Source organism: Sitophilus oryzae, unplaced genomic scaffold (genome assembly GCF_002938485.1).
Source record: "Sitophilus oryzae breed Bouriz unplaced genomic scaffold, Soryzae_2.0 scaffold_1711_pilon_pilon, whole genome shotgun sequence".
Classification (NCBI taxonomy): domain Eukaryota; kingdom Metazoa; phylum Arthropoda; class Insecta; order Coleoptera; family Curculionidae; genus Sitophilus; species Sitophilus oryzae.
The window spans coordinates 809354-830797 of record NW_022146404.1 but is presented as its reverse complement, the minus strand read 5'-3'; the positions used below and the strand labels follow the sequence as shown (position 1 = coordinate 830797).

General features: G+C 31.2%; 1 protein-coding gene across 1 annotated transcript in view; it reads right to left on the bottom strand.

Annotated features, from left to right (window-relative positions):
• Window positions 1-20166, bottom strand: part of LOC115881281 (E3 ubiquitin-protein ligase mib1-like) — a 71922-nt gene extending 51756 nt beyond the window's left edge. The window contains exon 1 of the mRNA XM_030898698.1: window positions 20137-20166. The gene's annotated coding sequence lies outside the window, so the exon portion shown is untranslated. The remainder of the gene's footprint in view (window positions 1-20136) is intronic.
• Window positions 20167-21444: the final 1278 nt, after the last annotated feature.

The window sequence follows — 21444 nt, the reverse complement described above, 5'->3', positions numbered from 1 at the left end:
TAAAATATTTATGTACCTTTGAAAATAAAATTTTTAAGTTTGGCTGTAATACCAGGTGTTTCTTAAAAGTGGCTCACCCCTATACCTACCTTTTTTATTTTTTCAGATAAAAAAAGGAGATTTGGTATGTTAGTATATGACATGAATTACGATTGACTGACGTATTCAGTTGTTTTTGGCCATTTCCTCTTTCACCGGAAATGACTACAACTTTTAATTTTTAAATGTCAATTACGCTCTGCTTAAAAATTACTTTGATGACTTTGCTAAAAAAATCGTATTTTAAATTTCAATCTAGAGTGCTGTGGCTTTGTTTAAAACACTAATTTTTAATCAAGGGGCCTTGTGTGGTTAAAAGATGTCCAAGTTATATTTTTAATCATATATCTCAACATTTTCAAATGGAGCGAGGGTGGCTCATTAGCATATTGTTGTTGAAGGCCTGTGCCCCTGTCTGTTTCTCCAGTAGACTTAATTTTTCCTTGTTAACTGCTTTATGTATCAAAGTATGGCTATAGAGTCAACATTTTCTAAATTGACAGAGGATAAAAAATAATACAATACTATTTCAAGTGAAGTAGCTGTTTCAACAACTGTATAAATTATAACTCTAACCATTTTACCTACAAACGTGATTTGATTGTTTTAGTGTGAACTGTTCTTGAAAAAAAGTCGATTTTGATTTACGCCGGGTTGGATGCCAATTTCAAAAACTTAATACAAAAATCACTCATCATTTTTTACAAAGCAATTTATACACTCCGTATAACGTACATATATCGATTAATTTGAACGATACAGAAGCATTTAATAAATTAACAAACATAATAGTCAAGAAAAACAAAATAAAACAATTGTTATAATTAAACAACATGAAAAGAATTAAAGCACAATCTATTTAAAAAGATATAAAGAAAAAAACAAACTTAGTTTTGTTCACACTAAACAAGTAGCATGTCTTAAGTTTTATTCAGAACCTCGCAATTAGTGGAATAAATTAGTTGTTTCAATTAGCGTAGAAGTTTGTTCCTCTAATTTGAATGTAAGCATTCAGAACTTCAAAATTAGTGGTAGCAATTTTCAATTAGTGGAAAAAGTTAACAATCTTTTGACTTTTTCACTAATTATACTTCAAAATCTGCGAGGAATGTCATTTTGGCCTTTGATTATCATCTGTCAAGAGAAAATATAGTTAGGAACCAAAAGTTTATTGTTTTATAAGCTAAATATTAGGCTTTCTCTATGGATACAAGATACAACTGATTACTGCAAGCTGTTGCTAGGATATTCTATTAATTTTAATTGTGTTTTTGAGACATTGTTAATGATCGTAAACTAAAAAGTATAAAGTGTAATTGAAACCACTAATTGCGAGGTTCTGAATGAAGCTTTATGGACAATAAAATTATTATTTCATCTAATGTAACAATTTCGACAAATTAGAAATAAAATTTAATTTTAAGTAATGCCTCCGTTCTCTGGAAATTAAAGAAGAAGAATCTAAGTCGGAAAACAGAAGCCGTTAGCCTTTTTAGGATGCTGAAATTAAAATATCAATATCAGATTACGTACGGCAGCGACTCCCGCTCTATCCCGGCCAGATGGTACCTTTCAGCATCTGGTGACGTCATCGCCGTCTACTTAATTCACTTCGTTTTAGTCACGATTACAGGGTGTCTCAAAAATATTTAAGTTTAACATCCAGTTTTCTACAACAATAGTGTTTACAGGTCTTTGCAATTGCAAAAAATTAATTTTAGTAGATTAGGTATAAAGTTATATTTTGATTCTTGTTCCACTCACATACTTCAAAGGATCTAACTTGTAATCAATCCATTCTTGAATCTAAAAAATCGTACTTATCACATTTCAATAATACGGGGTGTACTTTTACAGTTACTGAGAGTATTCCTCTGTTTGAGGCAGAGGGCTAAAAGGTAGATTTAAGGTACCTCAGATGGTCAATATTTTTAAAATGACACACACAATATTGATAATACACCCTGTACAGGGTGGGCAAAATTGGACGCTTTTATTATCAAAGCTATTTTATCAAAGACATGATGGTGAAAATCGCACATCGATATCTGTTCCCATTTCGGAGTTACGGGGTGTTTTTTTTAAAAATGTGCATTTTTAACAAATCGCTGTAAATCTTTTGCCATCGAAAATTTTGTATTTTTTAGAAAACATTTCCAAAGCACCAATAGAATTGAAAGGTTTAAGTGTAATTTTTTTAAAATTAAAAATTTAAAAATAATCAATAGAAAATTTGATTTTTTATATGGGACACCCTGTATATTTTTAATTCATCGAAAAAGATTTAAAATTATCTTTCCAAAAATATAGCATATTTGATATTTTGCTCGATTCCTCTTCCAGATATCGAGTTTTTTAAAAATTTGCCCACTTTGAATATGTAGGCTTTGAAAGGCGCCGGCTGTAATGCAAAAAAATCTAGCTGTGAGCAGCAATTAAAACGAAAATAATTTTTCCAATAAGAGATGCAGGATTTTATAACAATTTAAACTATATTAAACAACATCAACACATTTAAACTATATCTAATAACAATAAAAATAAATAACAAACCAAGACATGAGATGTCTTCTGTTATGGACAGACGGAACGGTTTTTGAACATTTCTCGAGGAATTCTTTAACTCAGTGGGGGTGAAAGATACTCTCATATAACCTCTAGGTACTTCTAATTCTTGTCTAGATTATACGCGTAATTTAAAAATAAGAAATTTTATTCTTCCGCAAAGATAAAAATCCATAGGCGCTAAGTCCGGCGGGATCTTGGTTAGCTATTCAATTATTCTCGAAATTGGCTGCAAAAATTTACTGATAACTTCAGCGTTCTGAGGCGGTGCCTCGTCTTGCTGGAAAAATATGTTTTCGGGTTCCATTAGAGACAGATCATCAATAAGGGGTCCAAAGCCTACTAGTTAAAAGTGGCAAACTTTTAAAAATTCTGTATTTCGAAGGGAACTATAACAAAATATCAAGTGTGCAATATTTTTGGAAAGATAATTTTAAGTATTTTTCAGTTAATTAAAAATATACAGGGTGTCCCAAATAAAAAATCTATTTTTCTGTTCATAACTCTTAAATTATTAATTTTAAAAAAATTAAGTATAATTACACAACCATTAAATTCTGCGTAATAAGGTGTTTTGGAAATGTTTTCACAAAAATACAAAATTTTCTATAGCAAAAAAGTTACAGCGATTTGTTAAAAATGCACATTTTTGAAAAACATCCCGTAACTCCGAAACGGATATCGATGTGCGGTTTTCACCATCATGTTTTTGATAAAAATTGAGCTCAGACACCCATATTAGTTTTCGTCTATTTCCTATAGAAAAGGGTGTTTTCTTATAAAAGCGTCCAATTTGACCCACCCTGTACATCAGATACTCAAAAAAATATATTGTAAATTTGGTTTTCATGTTTTCAATTCTTTTCGACGAAAAACAAAAATATATCCTTTGAAAAGTTAATTATTTTTTTGTAAAAATGTAATTATTTACCTATTTTTAATAAATTTAAAATAAAAGATTTTATACTTTGATAAATTTGAAATATTTTTCTCCATATAAGTATCTTATTTCATCTAAGTAAATCTAGATTTTCCAAAACCCAATTCTGGTTTCTCTTTTATGCATCTACCCAATCCGATGCTCCTTTACGTCGGACCTTGTACGAACTTGAGTTTACGAAACCTCAAACTAGAAACCGCGAACGTTGGCCAATTTTCCGGCTACCGATAGCCCGGCACTGGAAAACACCGCCCGAGTTTTCCCGTCGTGGAAACCGAATTACGAGCACCTTTATCGGCACCAGCGCTTAATTAGTTTAAGACCGCTCCCCACTCTGAAGCAGGGAGAAAAGCAAACAACTCGATTCTGGTCCGAGAAAATTTTACTTTTAATTAAATATTCTTCAAAACTAGGAGAGTCTTTGACCTAATCTAAATTAATGGAAACTCGACAGAATCGGAGAGGACGAAATAGAAGATGAAAGACGAGTCTATTGTTTACATTAATTTTAAGAATTTTTTTTAACATAAAAAGAAGATATTATTTTATATATACAGGGTGGCGCACCTCATTCACTTCGGTTGATTATATGAAAACGGGATGATGTAGAAACAAAATATTTTATGGGTATATGTAGACAGATAATGTGCATAATTTAAAATTATTTTGAAATGTACAGGGTGTGTCAGAACTAGGATCCATACCAAAATTATATTTTTTCTTATGGAACACCCGCTATTTTATTTCATTTTTGGATTCTTTGGCATAAAATAAGGCATTTATTATAAGGGTTTAATATCAAAATAAAATTACACTAAATCACCACAATACACCAAAACACTTTTACTTTTACACTGGACGCGCGTTTCGCTAACCATGTTAGCATCATCAGCAGATGATTATAAAGCAGATAATTAAAAGTGTTTTGGTGTATTGTGGTGATTTAGTGTAATTTTATTTTGCTGTGTAACACCAAAGGTTCCAACCTTCAACTGTAATAAGGGTTTAATATGTTTAAATGCTTTGGTTTTTGAGATATTTAAAGATATTTAAATATGCATGCTATAATAAAAATGTTTGTCAACACCCTGTACATTATTTTTCAGAATTAATTCTTGTGCTGACTTTGAGCCAGAGAAATAAACTTTACTAAAAAATTTGATTGGTTCCTTAAATGTATACAGGGGTATTAAAAAGTGCTGCTCTATTTTGAATATTTATTTTACATAAAAACTTCGTTCTTTCAAATACAACACTATGTATTTTTTAAAATACGTCGAAGCAGATTTAAATGCTCTTTCAAACTATATTAGGGTTTCCTATACCTATCTGGCTTAGATTTTGAATAAAAAGAGATTTTTCAATAAAACGGCAATCAAGATGGCTGGTGTCGCCATGTCAATTTGCTAGTGACAGTTAGTAGCTATTTTCAAAATCGATATTAGTTTATTGACTTTATCTAAATTTATAACAGTTTACTTTTATTTAATTTACCTATAATAGTTTAATAAGTAAGTATTTATTATTTTATATACAATGTATTACAATGACTTGCAGATATATTGGATTTTCTATAAAAGAACCAATTTAGGCAAATTCATTTTCTTCACTTCCAAAGACAGGTTTAAATTACTAGGTTTTACCACACTATCAGCTCTGCGAAATAGGAAAAGTAGTTTTTCAAAGGAACGTTTGTCAAAAAAATTGCTATTTGAATATCTTGGAGCATAAACCCTTGAGACCAAGAAGCAATTGTCCTCACAAAATAAAATCACTAGTAACATATCTATTCCTTCCACCAGCAGATACTGCTTCATTTTTCTTGATAAAATAATAAATACTTACTTATTAACATTATTGTAGTTAAATTAAATAAAAATAACCTATTTAGTTTAGTTATAAATTTAAATAAAGTCCATAAACTAATGTCGATTTTGAAAATAGCTACTAAGTGTCACTAGAAAATTCCCATGGCGACACCAGCCATCTTGATTAAAATTTTAATGAAAAATCGCTTGTTATTCAAAATCCGAGCCAGATAGGTATAGGAAACCCTAATATTGTTTGAAAGAGCATTTAAATCTGCTTCGACTTATTTAAAAAAAATACATAGTGTTGCATTTGAAATAATGAAGTTTTTATGTAAAATATATATTTAAAATAGACCAGCACTTTTTGATACCCCTGTATACATTAAAGGAAGCAGTCAAATTTCTCAGTAAAGTTTATTTCTCTGAGAAATTTGACTGCTAAATAAATAAATAAAATGCTTCTTAAGTCTGTGGTCTGTAGTGATATTTCCATCGATTCCAAAGGAATTAACTAAGTAGAACGTAATTAATAAAATAATAAAAATAACTAAAAACCGCCATAAAAAGAGAAACGGTAAGTTGGAACATCGTCGATTCTAAAGAAGAGCAAACGGATTCGGGTCTGTACCGAGGAAATTTCACTTTTAATTAAATATTCTTCGAAACTAGAGAACTCATTGGCGTAATCCGAGTTAATAGAAACTCGACAAATTCCGAGATGAAATGTCCTTAATTGTTTACGTTAGTTTCCAGTAATTTTAAAGAAGTAGCAGCTTTCTTTTTTAACAAAAGTGTAAATTGGAAACAGTAAGAAATATGATTAGTAAAGCGGAAATAAGGAAAAATGGTAAGCTTTTGACAAATTTGAATTTTGAAAGTATTATAGAAACTTTCAAGTAATTTATGACTTATTTTACAGACAAAATATTTTAGGAAACAAAAAAAAAATAATTAAAAATAGATAAACAATAATTAATATTTACATCACTTTCTTAGCAGCGCTTAAGGGACCATAAAGGGTCATGACTACCGCTTTCCCGTTCAAAATATTCTAATAAGGTTGCGATGAGTTTTTTGCGCCGGCTATTAAGCTATCTTGTACACTTCACACTAAAATAGGTTCTAAAAAGACCATTTAAACCAAAAACTCGTAATACAAAACTAAAGCGTCAAAACGAATGACAGTGTTAGGAAATAAATGTGGCAATTTGACATTTTTTACAGCAGAGCTATCACCTGAATCCCCGCCGGGAAATTTAAATTCCAGTTAGTAAGCCCGGCGACGAATATGTTCATGATTGGCAACAATGAATTTAAAAATCGCGCCTTCGATTACGTAACTAAAAGTTTAATTGGTATCGCTTATAGCTTTACTCTGGGATGTAGTAATACTACTGTGCAGAATAAAAACTGAACAAATTAAGAAACAACCAGAAAAAAGCAAACATTACTTTACAATACGGAAATTTAACTCAAATATTCTAATAACCCCTAATTCTTATTATAAAACATAAACATTTTACCAAAACATGCCATTACCATTCGACTGATATAAGCATATTATATTTTCAGTATGCTGGTAAACAACGCCACATTATTAAAAAAGTATAATGTATATTCTTTTATAATTTATTTTTTACCCTAAAGCAAAATATCATTACATTTCTTTGTAACAAAGGCACACACAGTTACCCCATATGTTTACGGTCTGACAACAAAAAATAACATAATTGAAAATTCAAACAAATTTAAACATCTCTTTTTTCTATATAATTAAAAATTTTGTCGCAAGCTTTTAAGATAAAATAACAGAGGCCTAAAAAAATATAGGCCAAAAATTTTTATTGGTAATTAAAAAAATATAACAAAACGATAGTTGCCTGCTATGTTAAGTGTATATTTTTGATTATATGGTATATGATTAAATAAACTTGAAAATCTAGTTAGTCTCTTGGGAACGAGAATTTTCATGTCAGATTACTCTACATTAATTGCGGATTATTCACAAAATTGAATTGACAGTGACAGTTAATCGTTATTTCTTTGACGCTAACTTTAAATTATTATAAGGTTACAGTGTGAAGGATTTTGCGCATATTGTACAGTGTGCTCCAGAAAAATGTGAAAAATTGTACTACAAACTAGAAGTATAAATAATAAACTGACTTGGTATGTAAAAATACAACTTAACAAATCTAACTCAGTTAGAAGTAGCAAAACTTTTTTAAATATTATCTACTTTGCTATATGACATTCGAACAATTTAATTTTTGAAATAGATAGCCACAAGTCTTCTCTTTATGTCATAGTGAATGTAGAAATCACTAAATTTGACGTTTAGGCTATACACATTTTTTTCACAGGCAGTTTTTTTTGTCCAAAAATTTTTAATATTTTTTTTCTCAAAAACGGTTTATTTGGAATTGATATATTTTACTTTTGAACTGTTACCAGTGAATCTCCATATCCACTATATTCTACGTAAAAAGTTCTACAATAAACAGTTTGTTTTTTAACTGTCTCGATACATTTAATAATAACAGAGATACAAGGGGTGACCCAAATTGCAAAATTTTTAAAAAGACCCTGTAGCTCAGAAATTAAGAAGGCTATGAAAATTTTGTTTGCGGCATCTTCCGTTTGATAAAAAAGTGGCACAGGTTTGCGCAAACCGCACCCTTCTATCTTGAAGAATAACGGAGATACCGTATGATTTCACCCAAAATGGAACACCCTGTACAGCATTTTTTCCTAAAACGAAATATAAAGTGAAATAGAAAAAATAATGCAGAAGTCACTACGACAGTGAACCGCAGCCAAGGCACGTAGGGATTTCCGTTAGAGTTTATTGTAGTTCAGTAGTAGGTAGAAATTGGTTGAAGACAGTCTCGAAATATGCTCTCCAGATGTTGTTTAAGATATTAAAACATAATTTTTTAAAGACGCTTTACACAATGTGCAGTCGCACATTGAGAAAAGTTTTATTACTGATAAATGGACCGCTTTGAAGAGACGAACAAATTTGCAATAATAGCATTAAAGTAGGGCTGTTTGACACGACCATAATTTATTACTTGGGAAATAATTTTATGCTTTTATATTTATTAGTATTCTTTATTAATATTCACAGTTTGGCTTAAAGTTAATTTAATTTGAAGTATCGATAATATTATAGCAATAAAATTGTTACTGAAACAAAAATATGAAATTGTAATAATCAATGAAAAAATTTAATTTTCTTCTAGTCATATATTTAAACTTCAAGAAATATTTTTTTTATTAATTATATTATAGAATGTGGCATACAAAATTTTGAATATACAGGGTGTTTCAAAAAACATGTGCCATCGCTCGTGGGGAGATTCCTCACGTAAAAATAAGATTTATTTTTCATATCAACATAAGTCCGGTTCTGCTTCGTTTCGTAGCTACAGGGTGTTAAAGTCTTAATAATCTTTCGATTTATTATAATTTTCTTCCAAGTACTTGTAGTGATTTTAATGAAATTTGGAAGGTAAAAGTTACTATAAATGCTACATATTTTAATGCTAAAAAAGTGTCGATAAATTCATCAGGGACGTGTACATGGGTTAACACTGAAATATTTTCAAAAAAAAACATGTGCGCCACTGACTTTTTTTTAATTCAATTAAAAGTTATCTCTTGATATTTTGCCAAATTCGGCCTTCTTGATGAGATAAACGCAATTTTATTAATCACAATTAATAAAATTAAACTAAAAATAAAATTAATAAATTATATATTTTACCTAATTTATTATTAAATATTATTACTATTAGTCCAACATACAGCAATTTTAAGTCAGTGGCTTCCATACTTTTTTTTAGAAAAATATTCCAGTGATAACCCATATGCACGTCCCTGGTGAATATGTCGGCACTTTTTTAGCTTTAAAATATGTCGCATTTATAGTAACTGTTTCCCTCAAAATTTTATTCGGAACCATTCGAAACGTTAAAAGTACTTGGAAGAAAATTATAATAAATCGAAAAAATATTAAGATTTTAACACCCTGTAGCTACCAAACAACGCAGAATCGGACCCATTGTTGATATGAAAAATAAATCTTATTTTTAAGTGAGGAATCTCCCCACGAGAGATGGCACATTTTTGAAACACCCTGTATATAGAAATCTTAATTATAGGTATATAGGGCGAGTCTTAAATAAGTGCAAATATTTTAGGGTCAAAATATACGACATTTTGATCCCAGTTTTTGCGAAAAATTTTTTTATAAAACTTATAAAAAATATATAAGTATGTATAAGTATAAAAAACTTATATTTCTTATAAGACGATTTTTAAGTTTAAAATCAAAGTAGATTTATATAATTATTATGTCAAAAATTTAAGAAAATTTTAAAAAAGTTATTTTTTATTTAAATTTTCAGAACCACTGTATTTTTCTGTGTTTTAATCTATAGTTCATATCAAATAAACTTTTAGTCACGTCATTAAGCTGGACTGGCATAGCGTTGCCACTTTTACATATTTTCTTTTAATCAAAATATTTTAGGAAACATATGAAATCAAAATATTTTAGGAAACATATGATTTACATCAACATAACTCACCTCTTTAACAGAACTTAAGGGATATAAAGGGCCATTACTACCGCTTTCCCGTTCAAATTATTCTAATAAAGTTGCAATGAGTTTTTTACGGCTATTAAGCTATCTTGTACACTTCGCATTAAAAGAGGTTCTAAAAAGAACAATATTCGACTGCAAGACTTTCTAGTAAAACTGTTTAAGCTTAAAGTATCACAACACAATTCATTTCAAACCAAAAACTCGTCATACAAACTTAAAGTATCAAAACGAATGACAATGTCAGGAAATAATGAATTAATGTGGCAACTTGATATTTTTACAGCAGAGCTACCACCTGAATCCCCAGCGGGGAATTTAAATTCCAGTTAGTCAACCCGGCGCCGAATATGTCCATAATTGGCAACAATGAATTTAAAAATCGCGCCCTCGATTACGTAACTAGAAGTTTAATTGGTATCGAATATACTACCGTAGACTAAAGTTAGTCTGGGTTACTACATAATATACATGTATGTTGCTATACTATCAAGATATGTTTTTAACCGAAAAAAAATCCCCAACATTTTTGGAACATACAAAATAAAAAATAATCATTTTTTTTTGCATCAAAAATAGACGTGATCCTGAAATTTAAAAATACCACTACACACTATCCTAGAAATATGCACTTAATTAAGACTTTAATATAGGAGTCTCATTTTTGTTTATTAATACTTTTAGTAATAAACGAGTAAATGATTACATTTTGAGTTCAAAATGAATTCATATTTTTTTGGTTTACATTTCCTAATGTTACTTTGGTTTTATACAATTTTTCAAAATCAAAATATTCACATGAATTTTGCGAATACGAATACGAACATGAATATTCGTTACATTACAAATACATACTTCGTTTTATTTGTAGTGTTATAATCATAATGGTAAGTGTATTAGAGATGACAAAAAGTTAAAATATTTTTTTAATTCAGAAAATTAAATATTCTTGACAAAATGGTGAACACAACGATATACCAACCGCCTAAAAATACAGCGTAGCATAATAATGTCACGACAAGACAGAATAAATTCAATGAAAAACTGGAACAAAAAGAACGGTATAACGCAAAACATTTTCCGTTGTGCCCTCCCAAAAAAAAATATAAATTTTAACGAGTACAGAAGCTCCCGCTGGAAAAATAGTCCGTGCATTTTTAAACGATAAATATTCTCTAGGGTTTTAATTTGTTGCATGGATATTTTTGATCTATGAGTTTTACGGGCTTTATTTTTAATCAGCGCCATTTTTATTTAAAAAAGTTTAGCTATAAAAGTGTCTACTTTTAAAGTTTAAATTAGTTATGCGGTCTATTTAATAGTGGAAAAACGGGAAAACTTTGTATACAAAATTTAATTTTCAACATCTATAAACTTAATTATAAAGTTAAATTGTTAAAACATACCTAATCTTTCAGGTTAACACGTTTTTAGATAAGGAGAGAAACAGAAAATATTATTTTATTTGAAAAAAATTATAGACATTATTTAGAATAGTATATTGTTTTATTAGGAGTAAAAATGACACTTTTTCTGGCGAGGCTGTACGTTTGACGGACGAGCGATATGAAGTCCCACATTACAGGCGAGACACAAAAAGTCATTTTTACTCCAAACAAAAAAATAAAACACTAAATCACCACAATGCACCAAAACACTTTTACTTTTACACTGGACGCGCGTTTCGATAACCATGTTAGCATTTCTTCTTAGTCTTAATCATCAGCAGATGATTAAGACTAAGAAGACTAGTTAGTCTTAATCATCTGCTGATGAAGCTAACATGGTTAGCGTAACGCGCGTCCAGTGTAAAAGTATTTTGGTGTATTGTGGTGATTTAGTGTTTTATTTTGCTGTGTAACACCAAAGGTTCTAACCCTCAACTATAATCCGAACAGACCAAGCTATTTTTTTTCAAACGTCACAAATAATTTTTTAAACAATTTCAAACGTTAAAAAGTTAAAATATAAATTATATAAAAATATTGAAAAGTAAAACCTTGTAAGTAATTATATATCGAGAAATTATGGTTACGCTCGTTGAATTTGACACTTATGTCAATTTAATACTACTTTTTCGGACTTTTGTGTTTCACTTTTATACCTAAGCGTCAAAATGACTTAATACTTTTGTGACATTTGAAATAAAATATATTTGTTAAAACATTTTACAATATGTTGCTGGATAATTTTGATTTACGAGTTTGGGGTTTAGTTAATCAGCGCTATTTTTATATAGGGTGAGTCTTAAATAAGTGCAACATTTTTTCAAAAAATTCGAAATTTCCAAAAAAATTTTTTGCCGAAAAAAAGTTCATAATCGTGTTTCTGGGGTCGAAATATACTACCCCTAAAAATTTTTGCACTTATTTAAAACTCACCCCATAACAAAGTCACCTATAAAATTTTATACGGTCTACTTAATAGTTTAAAACAAACAAAACTGTATAACTTCGTATACAACATTTAATTTTTAACGTTTATAAAGTTTGTTATAAAGCTAAATTGTTAAAACATAATGTTAAAATTAGGTTGTGTAATATCAGTGCATAAACTATTTTCAATAACTTTTATTAACAGTCTAAATACCCCTTTAGTTTATTGTATACTGGGTGTTTCTCAAAAGTGGCTCACCCCTATAACTTCTGTATTTTTTTACATAAATAAACGACATTTGGTATGTTAGTATATGACATAAATCAGGATTGATTGACGTATTCACTTCCTGTTTCAGCGGAAATGACTACGACTTTTGGTATTTTTTATGGTATTTTTTACTTTATTCGGTAGAAAATGACACTCTGAATAGAATGACATATCACATGTCAACTTTTGACATTCTCGATAAAAAAATTGTATTCTAAATTTCAATCTAGAGTGTGATGGCTGAATGAAAAACAATAATTTTTAATCAAGGAGGCTTGGAAAAATAAATTTAATAGTCTAATGTTTTTGGTGTAATGTCTTGACCGGTTAGAAGATGCCCAAAACGTGTTCTCGTAACAAATCTCGTTTTTTATCTGAAAAATTAAAAAAGTTATAAGGGTGAGGCCTTTTGGGAAACACACGGTATATTTATGATCGATTCTTTTACGAGCTCATTTTTATATAAAAAAGTTTAGCTATAAAAGTGTCTATACCTTTGTGGTTGGTTCACACCTTGAAAAACAAAAATAAAAAAATAAAAACAATAAAAAAAAATCTTATAAAATAAAAAAAATATATATTATTTGTAAAAAATCACTGCGTAAAGGTATGGTCATCTCCACCATGTCATGTGGTCATCTCCAATCCGCAAAATTTCAAAAAAAGTTTAAATGCTTCAATTTAAACGTCAAACAGACCTGTCAAAAATGGGGCTATATGATTGACTTACCTTCCTTAATATATTTATTCAAAGGAACTATTAGTCAATTGTTACCAAGGAATATCGCATTTCTACACAGGCTATCAAATATTTCCTTTTCAATTTCAGTTAAAAACGTATTCATTATAGTTTTAGGATTTCTTTGTAATGTAATTTCTTGGTAATATCTAACCTTTTAGAAACTGCTTTGGAGGTAGTAACTTTGAAATCAAACTGATATCAGTTACTGAATTTATTAGAAAGTTGTTTTACACTTATTGAAACTGTAATTTCTAATCGTTTTACCCTAATCATTTTTATGTTCTTTTTTGCACATTTGCGTGTCGATTTCCTACCAAAATATATTTATTCTCAACGTCGAAATTTCGACGTTTATAGCCACTAAACCTATTTTACGTCACCGATCAAAATTTATTCTGTAAATATTTTTGAGCATGAGCGGAAATTCCGAAATTTATGAATCGTCGCTTCCGCGTAGTTGATATTAGACAGCAGACGATGTCATTCTTCGATTTTTTAGATCAAAAAGTATTATACAGGATTTGTAAATCAAATTGTCCGAACAGTAAGTGAACAACGTATAGCTGAAAATAAGATTGCGGGTAAATAACAATGAATAAATTACTGATAATACAGGACAAACTCAATAATAATATAAGTACTTTGACGATGACTTTTTTTAGACGAGATCTGTCCTGAAGCCGAAAAAATTTTTACAACAGTTGGAAGACTTTTGTCTCAATAAGAATGCCTTACCCAGTTGGTTTCTGTTTTCGGCAATGAAGTGTGACATCTTGTCTTAGCGAGTGTGGATTAGATTAGATTAGAGATTAGATTCTTAGAGGTGGCTTTCGGCCTGATCCACTGCGACCTTCTCAGATCTATTGTGGACCTCTTCTGATCCTTAGATTACATTCTCCAGTCCTAGTGTGGATTAGTCTTAGCGAGGATCCAAAAACAGGCCCACCAACAACGGCAGTAACCCAGGAAAACGTCAATGCTGTACGTAAGCTGATCCAAGAACACATCAAAGTCACATATCGTGAAATTGAAGCATCATTGGGCATTTCAAAGACCTCACAAAATTTTACAAGACGGAAGAACAGAAAGTAGAGTCAACTGATGTCAAAAAACTCCACACCGGTTTAACGCAGGAAACTCAACAAATATATACAGTATGTTAGTGGTGATGAACCCTGGATTTACTCTTATGAACCCGAAAATAAACTTAGTTCCGAGATAAACCAAAGCCGACAGAAGTTATCCGGTCTCGAAGTGTTTCAAAAAATGGTGTCTCAAAAGCGGGTCATTTAACAGTTGTTACCTTTTTAAAGAACTGTTACTGCTAATTGGTACATATTTATTAGCTTGCCGGAAATAATTGCTGAGTTTCGAAAAACTAAAGCTTCATTCAGAACCTCGCAGTGGAATAAGATAGTGGCTTCAATTAGCGTAGTTTGTTCCCCTAATATCAATGTATTCAGAAGCATTCAGAACATCAAAATTAGTGGCAGTAATTTTTAATTAACAGAAAAAATTAACAAACCTTGAACTTTTCCATTAATTATACTTTAAAATTTGCGAGGAATGTCATTTGGGCTTTTTATTATCATCAGTCAAGATAAATTAAAGGGGTGGCTTCAATAACCAGGCAGCTCCATTTTAATAAATTTGTGGAAAATCGAAAAAGAGCTGCTCGGTTCTTGCTGCAAACCCAAAGAAAAGCAGCTACAACTAACGTCTCCATTTAGAGACAGGGCATCAGTCAGAGAACATGAGTTTTGAGAAACGTCACTTGGTAACTTTATAACAAACTTCAAATATTTTGTGCGCTATAATAACCTTGTGAATGCCAGGACAGATGACTTTTTAATAAGAAACGGTAGTATCAATCTAGGATTGAAAAAAAAATTAAGAACTCAAAATGCCGAATGGTGACTGATGCCCATTCAACAAATCACGATTCAATTGAGTTTTTAAAGCAAGAAAACATAGAATTGTCCATCCTCTATACACACCCGACCAAAGTTCTGACGACTTTTTTACTTTCCAAAAATAAAGAATGAACTGAGTGGTCAAAGGTTCCAGTCCTCAGAAGATGCAGTCAGCGCCTTCAAAAACGCAATTTTGAAGGTACCAACAAGCGAGTTGGATAACTACTTTCAGAAACGGATACAAAAATTTTATTCTCTTCGTGGAGAATACTTCGAAAAACAATAGTGTTTAAAAGTTATCTACTGTTTTTCTACCTCTATATGCAAAATATAAAAGACAATCCTTGTAATAAATGCACTGTAGTTCTGTCATAGCTTCTTAAGTACGATCTCAAAGATTTTCCTTGATTTAACATAAAAATGTCTCCTCATGAACGCCTCAGTAGATTGAAGCTAAGAACAAACGATGAATGCAGATTCTGTGGTGAAAATTGGGAAAAACCAGAACACCTCATCATTGAGTGCGCCGAGAGGACAACCATTCTTGCCATAAACTTTGCTACGACTGATATTGCAGATTGAGATCTACCCTCTGTAAAACCGTCCCAGATACTGGCTTTTGTCAAAGCTCTGTGACTCTACAATGAGTTGTGACTCAAGAAAAGGAGGACAAAATAGATCTGTAAGGTCGCGGTGATTAACCCCTCTCCCACTCATCTACATTCTAAGTACGGTCGCAACAAACATAGAGAGATTAGCCAAATATTCTATTGTGCTCAAGAAAAAAAAACTATTTAAACAAAGCAAGTATATTTCGACAACATATAAGAAGCTGAAAGAACTTTGGAACGTTCAGCATAAATGCGTTTTTTTTCTCTACAACAGCAAACTATTGCTCGACAAAAGTTCATGCGAATAATAAAAACTAGATAAAAGAAAGTAGTAAAAAGAGCCGTGATACAGTAGACGCGACACGTGAACAAAAGGTGCGATCCGAGGAGGAAAAGAGAGCAAAACCCTAAACGAGTTTACAACAACTTTGCAGCCGACGCTGACGGCTTTTTGCCGAAATAAAAAAAGTTCCGCCCGATAAAACAAATGGAAGAAAGTTCGAGACCTGATTAGGATATCGTCGTGGAAAACGTGTTTTCCTTCGCCGAAGCCGTTTTAATTTTCGCATAATCAGAAAACTTTTATTTCGCAGTTTCTCCTCTAAATCCGATTGCCATTTTCCAGATTTTTCTTTGTGCAGTTCTCTATAACTCAGTGGCGGCTCCTGGTAACATTTTTAACGTGATCTGTAAATAAATATAGAGAGAAATTATTTTATTTTTGAAGTGAAACTTCCTTACGCGCCCTGGGAGTAAAAAATCAAGGCCGTGTGTGATATAAGTCGTATTAAAGTTTATATAAGTACGAATGGTTGTCGTCTCGGCGAGCTCAGTGATGTGGTGTTCTGGTGTTTCCCCATTTTCCTTACAGAATCTGCATTCGTCGTCGTTTCTAAGCCTCAATCTACTGAGGTGTTCATTGAGGGACGGTGTTCTGTTAAAAACTATTTAAATCAAGGAAAATCTTTGATTATTCTCGGTCGTAAGTCCTGAGATATTTCAAAGTGTCTTAGACCGTTGGAGGATTCTCATTACGGATGGGGGCTTCCAGATTTTTGAGTTCTGTTTTAGTTTCTATCCCTTCTGTCCCTGGCACCTAGAATAGGAGGACTTCCTTTGCTTAATTTGTTCAGTTTCTCTAGGCATTCTTTGATTAAAAGGAGCTTCGAAGCACTACAGCGCTTATGCACCAGCCGCCACTGTTTTATCCGTTTCGCTCTTTCTCGCTTGAGCGTTTCGCACTCGCTGCTGATAAGCCTATCGGATTAATAGCAGTAGTTTTATATATTTTTCTTTAATAAGAAGCTTCTGTCGTTAATATTCTTGCGTCGAGCTTTAGGGCAAAACAGGAAAATTGAAACTAATCTTCTTATATATATCAGTACTATAAATTAATAAATGAATGTAAGTAAAAAATCATTGGTGATTAAAATAAATTGAGTAATAAAAGTAAAACAAAGATGGATACTTTCATTCAAATTAAAGCTTGCCTAACGAGTCAGCGAAAATTCTAATATACGACATCCCAAAAATTACCGAAAACATAATTTAATTTTTACTGTTAGTTAAAATGACAGACAACTGTTACTCACATGTATCTCCCCTTTGGACACACTTTAGTTCACTAATAGTACATTTTTAAATGTATTTTTTCTAGTTTTTATGAGTATCTTGTAAAATTTATTTTTTGGCGTCCAAAAAAATTCAAAGAGAAATTCCTATTGTATTCGAACTTGAACCAGGTATTCTCTTTTAGGTATTCTTTTAAACACTATTGTTTTTAGAAGTATTCCCCACGAAGAAAAATGCATTTTTGCATCCGTTGGAACCAATTGTGAAAGAAGATATTCCATTAGCTTGGGTAGGTACCTTCAAAATTGCGTTTTTTAACAAGCACCTTTGACCACGCAGTTCACTCTTAATTTTTAGAAAAGTAAAAAATTCGTTAGGACTTAGGTCGGGACTGTATGGAGGATGGTCCAACAATTCGATGTTTTCTTGCTTTAAAAACTCAATTTTTTTCGGGCCTGTGTGGGTATTTGCATTGTCTTGGAGGAGGATCAATTATCGTTGAGAGTTGGATTTTCGACACTCAGGAATTACTTCCGGTAAACAAATAGATATGTATAAATCAGCAGTAACAGTTCTTTGATCTTGCGGAGGAATTGTTGCTAAATGTCCCACTTTTGAGACAAGTGTTGCCACCAATTTTTTTGAAACATTTCGAGAACGGATAACTTTCGTCGGTTTTGATTCATCTCTAAACACCCAAATAGCAGATTGACTTTTATTTTTCTGCTTCATAAGAGTAAGTCCAGAACCATCACTGACAATATTGTATTTATTTTTGAGTGTTTTGTCACCAATTGACTCTAATTGCTTTCTGTTCTTTGATAGGAACGAATTCCTACTAATGCTTCAATTTCAGGATATGTTGCATGTCCATTCCATTTTGCGACTGACTTGTCAGCTTTAAATGAAACTGTTTAAAACTTTGGCTTTAACTAAAGATGACATTTAATTTTGACGTTTGATATATGTAGACAGGCGCCTACTATGTTCCTATATGCAAAAAAAACAATACCTTCAGTATTTTCAGTTAAGTTGTTTTGTAAGAAAAATTTCTCGAAAACTAGTTGGTGTTTTCTAGGTAGTCCATTCTATTTACAAACTTTAGCCTTTTTTTAATCCCTAGTTTACGTAAGTTTCCGTTGGCGTCGTTATTGGCAGACCTTGTCGGAAAGAGAAAGAAAGCTCTAAACTAACGAACTGATTTTGTTCGAAACTTAAATAAAAGAACGTTTGATTAGGTTCCATTAGGGCGTCCGAACGGCAAGAAATAATGAGCTGGAAGAACGGATAAAAATTATTGAGTTTGTTGAAGGCACTACGTGTCCTTAATTAAGAACTTTTGTTAGTGGTTGTTCTTTTTCCAATTCCTTTTGTGTTTTTTTTTCTCTCTCCCCATTTTAGTTAAGTCGGTGGACCCGTTTTCATTAAATCAATCCCCCCTCTCAATATTAATGTTATTTCTTTACGGTAATCTCTTAGTTTGGTTTGATTAGAGTTTGGGTTAGTCATATAATAGTTTAAGGGTCTATTACACTGTATTGTTCAGGTCGCTCTCAGGGGTCGGGTAAAGCGGGTGTGTGACCGAAGGAAATATATATTATATTTTAGAAATCTGCGTAAGGCTTAGCCGGAACCCCACACCCAAAATTCCAAACACACGTGCTTTGATTAAGGCTTGATTAAGATTTGCAGAGCTTCAGTATTTGCCATAAAATAGCGAGCGATTTGTTACAAAACGATATAAATTATATATCACTATAATCACAAAACTTCAATACTTTTCCGTATTGTAACGAAATTTTAAATTATGTCTTTATTTTCGAGAAAATTTAGTCCAAACATAAAGAATATTTTGTTGATGTTTGTCCATCAAAATCTTAAAAATAAAGAAGTTGTCTAAAAATGTACTACAATACGGATATAGTATAATCCTTTATCTTTAATTTCCTTCTTCATTTGTGTAAAAATACCTAGCCAGTTTTACATAAAACGTTAAATACCGAACGCTTATTTTGCTGCTTTTTCGGACTAGTAAAATGGACTCTTAAGTATGCAAAATTAGGTAATGAATAGACTGTATGATTGAAAAAAAGGCTTTAAAGACGGTTGGGGAATGACAATCGACGATAATTTTGGCGAGGTTAATCTCTAGACGTCATTTACTAAAAATTGACATAAACTTGTCAAAATTCACACGAATTATAGAAAGACTAAAAAAGGATAGAACGTTTCCAGACACACAAATCTATTTCCAAAAAAAATATTTTTCTCGAATATTAAAATACACAATTTAAAAATAATTTTTACTCAATATAAAAATAAATTACAACCTTCTTAAAACCAAGTGGCAGTATACCCGTTTAAAAGATAAAGAAGAGTACGGGCCAAGTAAATGATATCTACGGTTTGACCTCGCCAAAATTATTATCGATTGTCATTCCTCAGCCGTCTTTGACGCCGTTTTTTTTGATCATATGGTATTTATTTTAATTTTTTATTTAGGTGAGTTACAAAATTTACTTTTTGCTCTATTTTATTATTCTTAATAGGTGTCATACTCATTAATAATTCAATTATTAAATTATTATGTACTGTTTTATTAGTACATTAATGATAATTCTTATAAGATCCTTTTTAATATTTGAAATAAGTAACACAGAATACGCAGAATAACAAAAATAACTTACTTATGTCAGCCATCCAATCAGTCAAACTTTAAACATATCGCATTTGTTTACCTGAAACAAAAATTAAGCTATTAATAATTGAAATCTGGGCGGAATGAATGAAATCTGGAAGTCTTAAGAAAGTGTAAGTATTATTAGAGGTAATATATTTCGAGCCCCGAAACACGTCTATGAGATTTTTTCGCGAAATTTATTTGTTAAAATTTGGAATTTTTAGAGAAAAAAAATATTTTTTTCTTAATTTTTAATGAAAAACAAATAAACAATATCTTCATAACATGGAAATGAAAACAAAGGTAGTAGTGTAAATTTACAAGAGAGAAAATCCAAAAAGGATCCAGTGATTTTCAAAATTTAAGCAAAAAATCAATGTTTTTGGAAATTTTCAAAGTAAAATATCTCGGTTATTTTAGACTTATTTGAAAAACGACAAAGAGAAAATTTGTTTTATTTATCAAGATCTACCAGCTCTGAAAATATTTGCACTTATATATCACAATATCACCCTGTATTATATTGTAAATAAATACGTTATTCAGATATAGAGCATAGGGGTATTAAATTAAGAAACAAATTAAACAAATAATAATTTTCACAATAGCGTAACAACCTACAGAAGTCTACCTCATTTTACCCGAATGTTAGGTTTCTTATATTGAAATAAAATAATGAGTCTTAAAATTTAATTTCTTTAATTCCTTTCTTGAGTTTCAAACTTATGTTCTAATTCTTTGAGTTCTTCTTTAGTGAGTTCCACAATACGTGATTCAAACAGGTCACCTATATATTCCTGCTGCAAATCATTAAATCCCTCTGCAGGCAAGAACTTGCTTAATTCATTACTTTCCGTAATTTGATTTCTGATACCCAGCACCGCGATCTTATAGATCTCTACTCTGTTCCCCTTTCTTCATTATAACTCATCATACAATCTCAGGGCTTTGACAAAAGACAGTATCTGGGACGATTTTACAGAGGTTAGTTCTCTATTTTCGATATCCGTCGTACCAAAGTTAATGGCACGAATGGTTGTCGTCCCGGCGCACTCAGTGATGGGGTGTTCTGGTGTTCGCTGTTGTTTCTTAGCTTTAATCCAATGAGGTGTTCATTGAGGATATAGTGTCCTGTTAAAAACACCGTAACAAAGATTGTTCTTACTTAAATACAAGAAAATCTGATTTTTTTCGGTCGTAAGACCTAATAAATTTCTTCGAGTGTCTTAGACCGTTAGACAATTACCATTCCCGGTTATGGACAGGTTCTTGAGTTCTGATTTGAGTTGGTTTTCAGTTGGGAAGCAGAATGGTT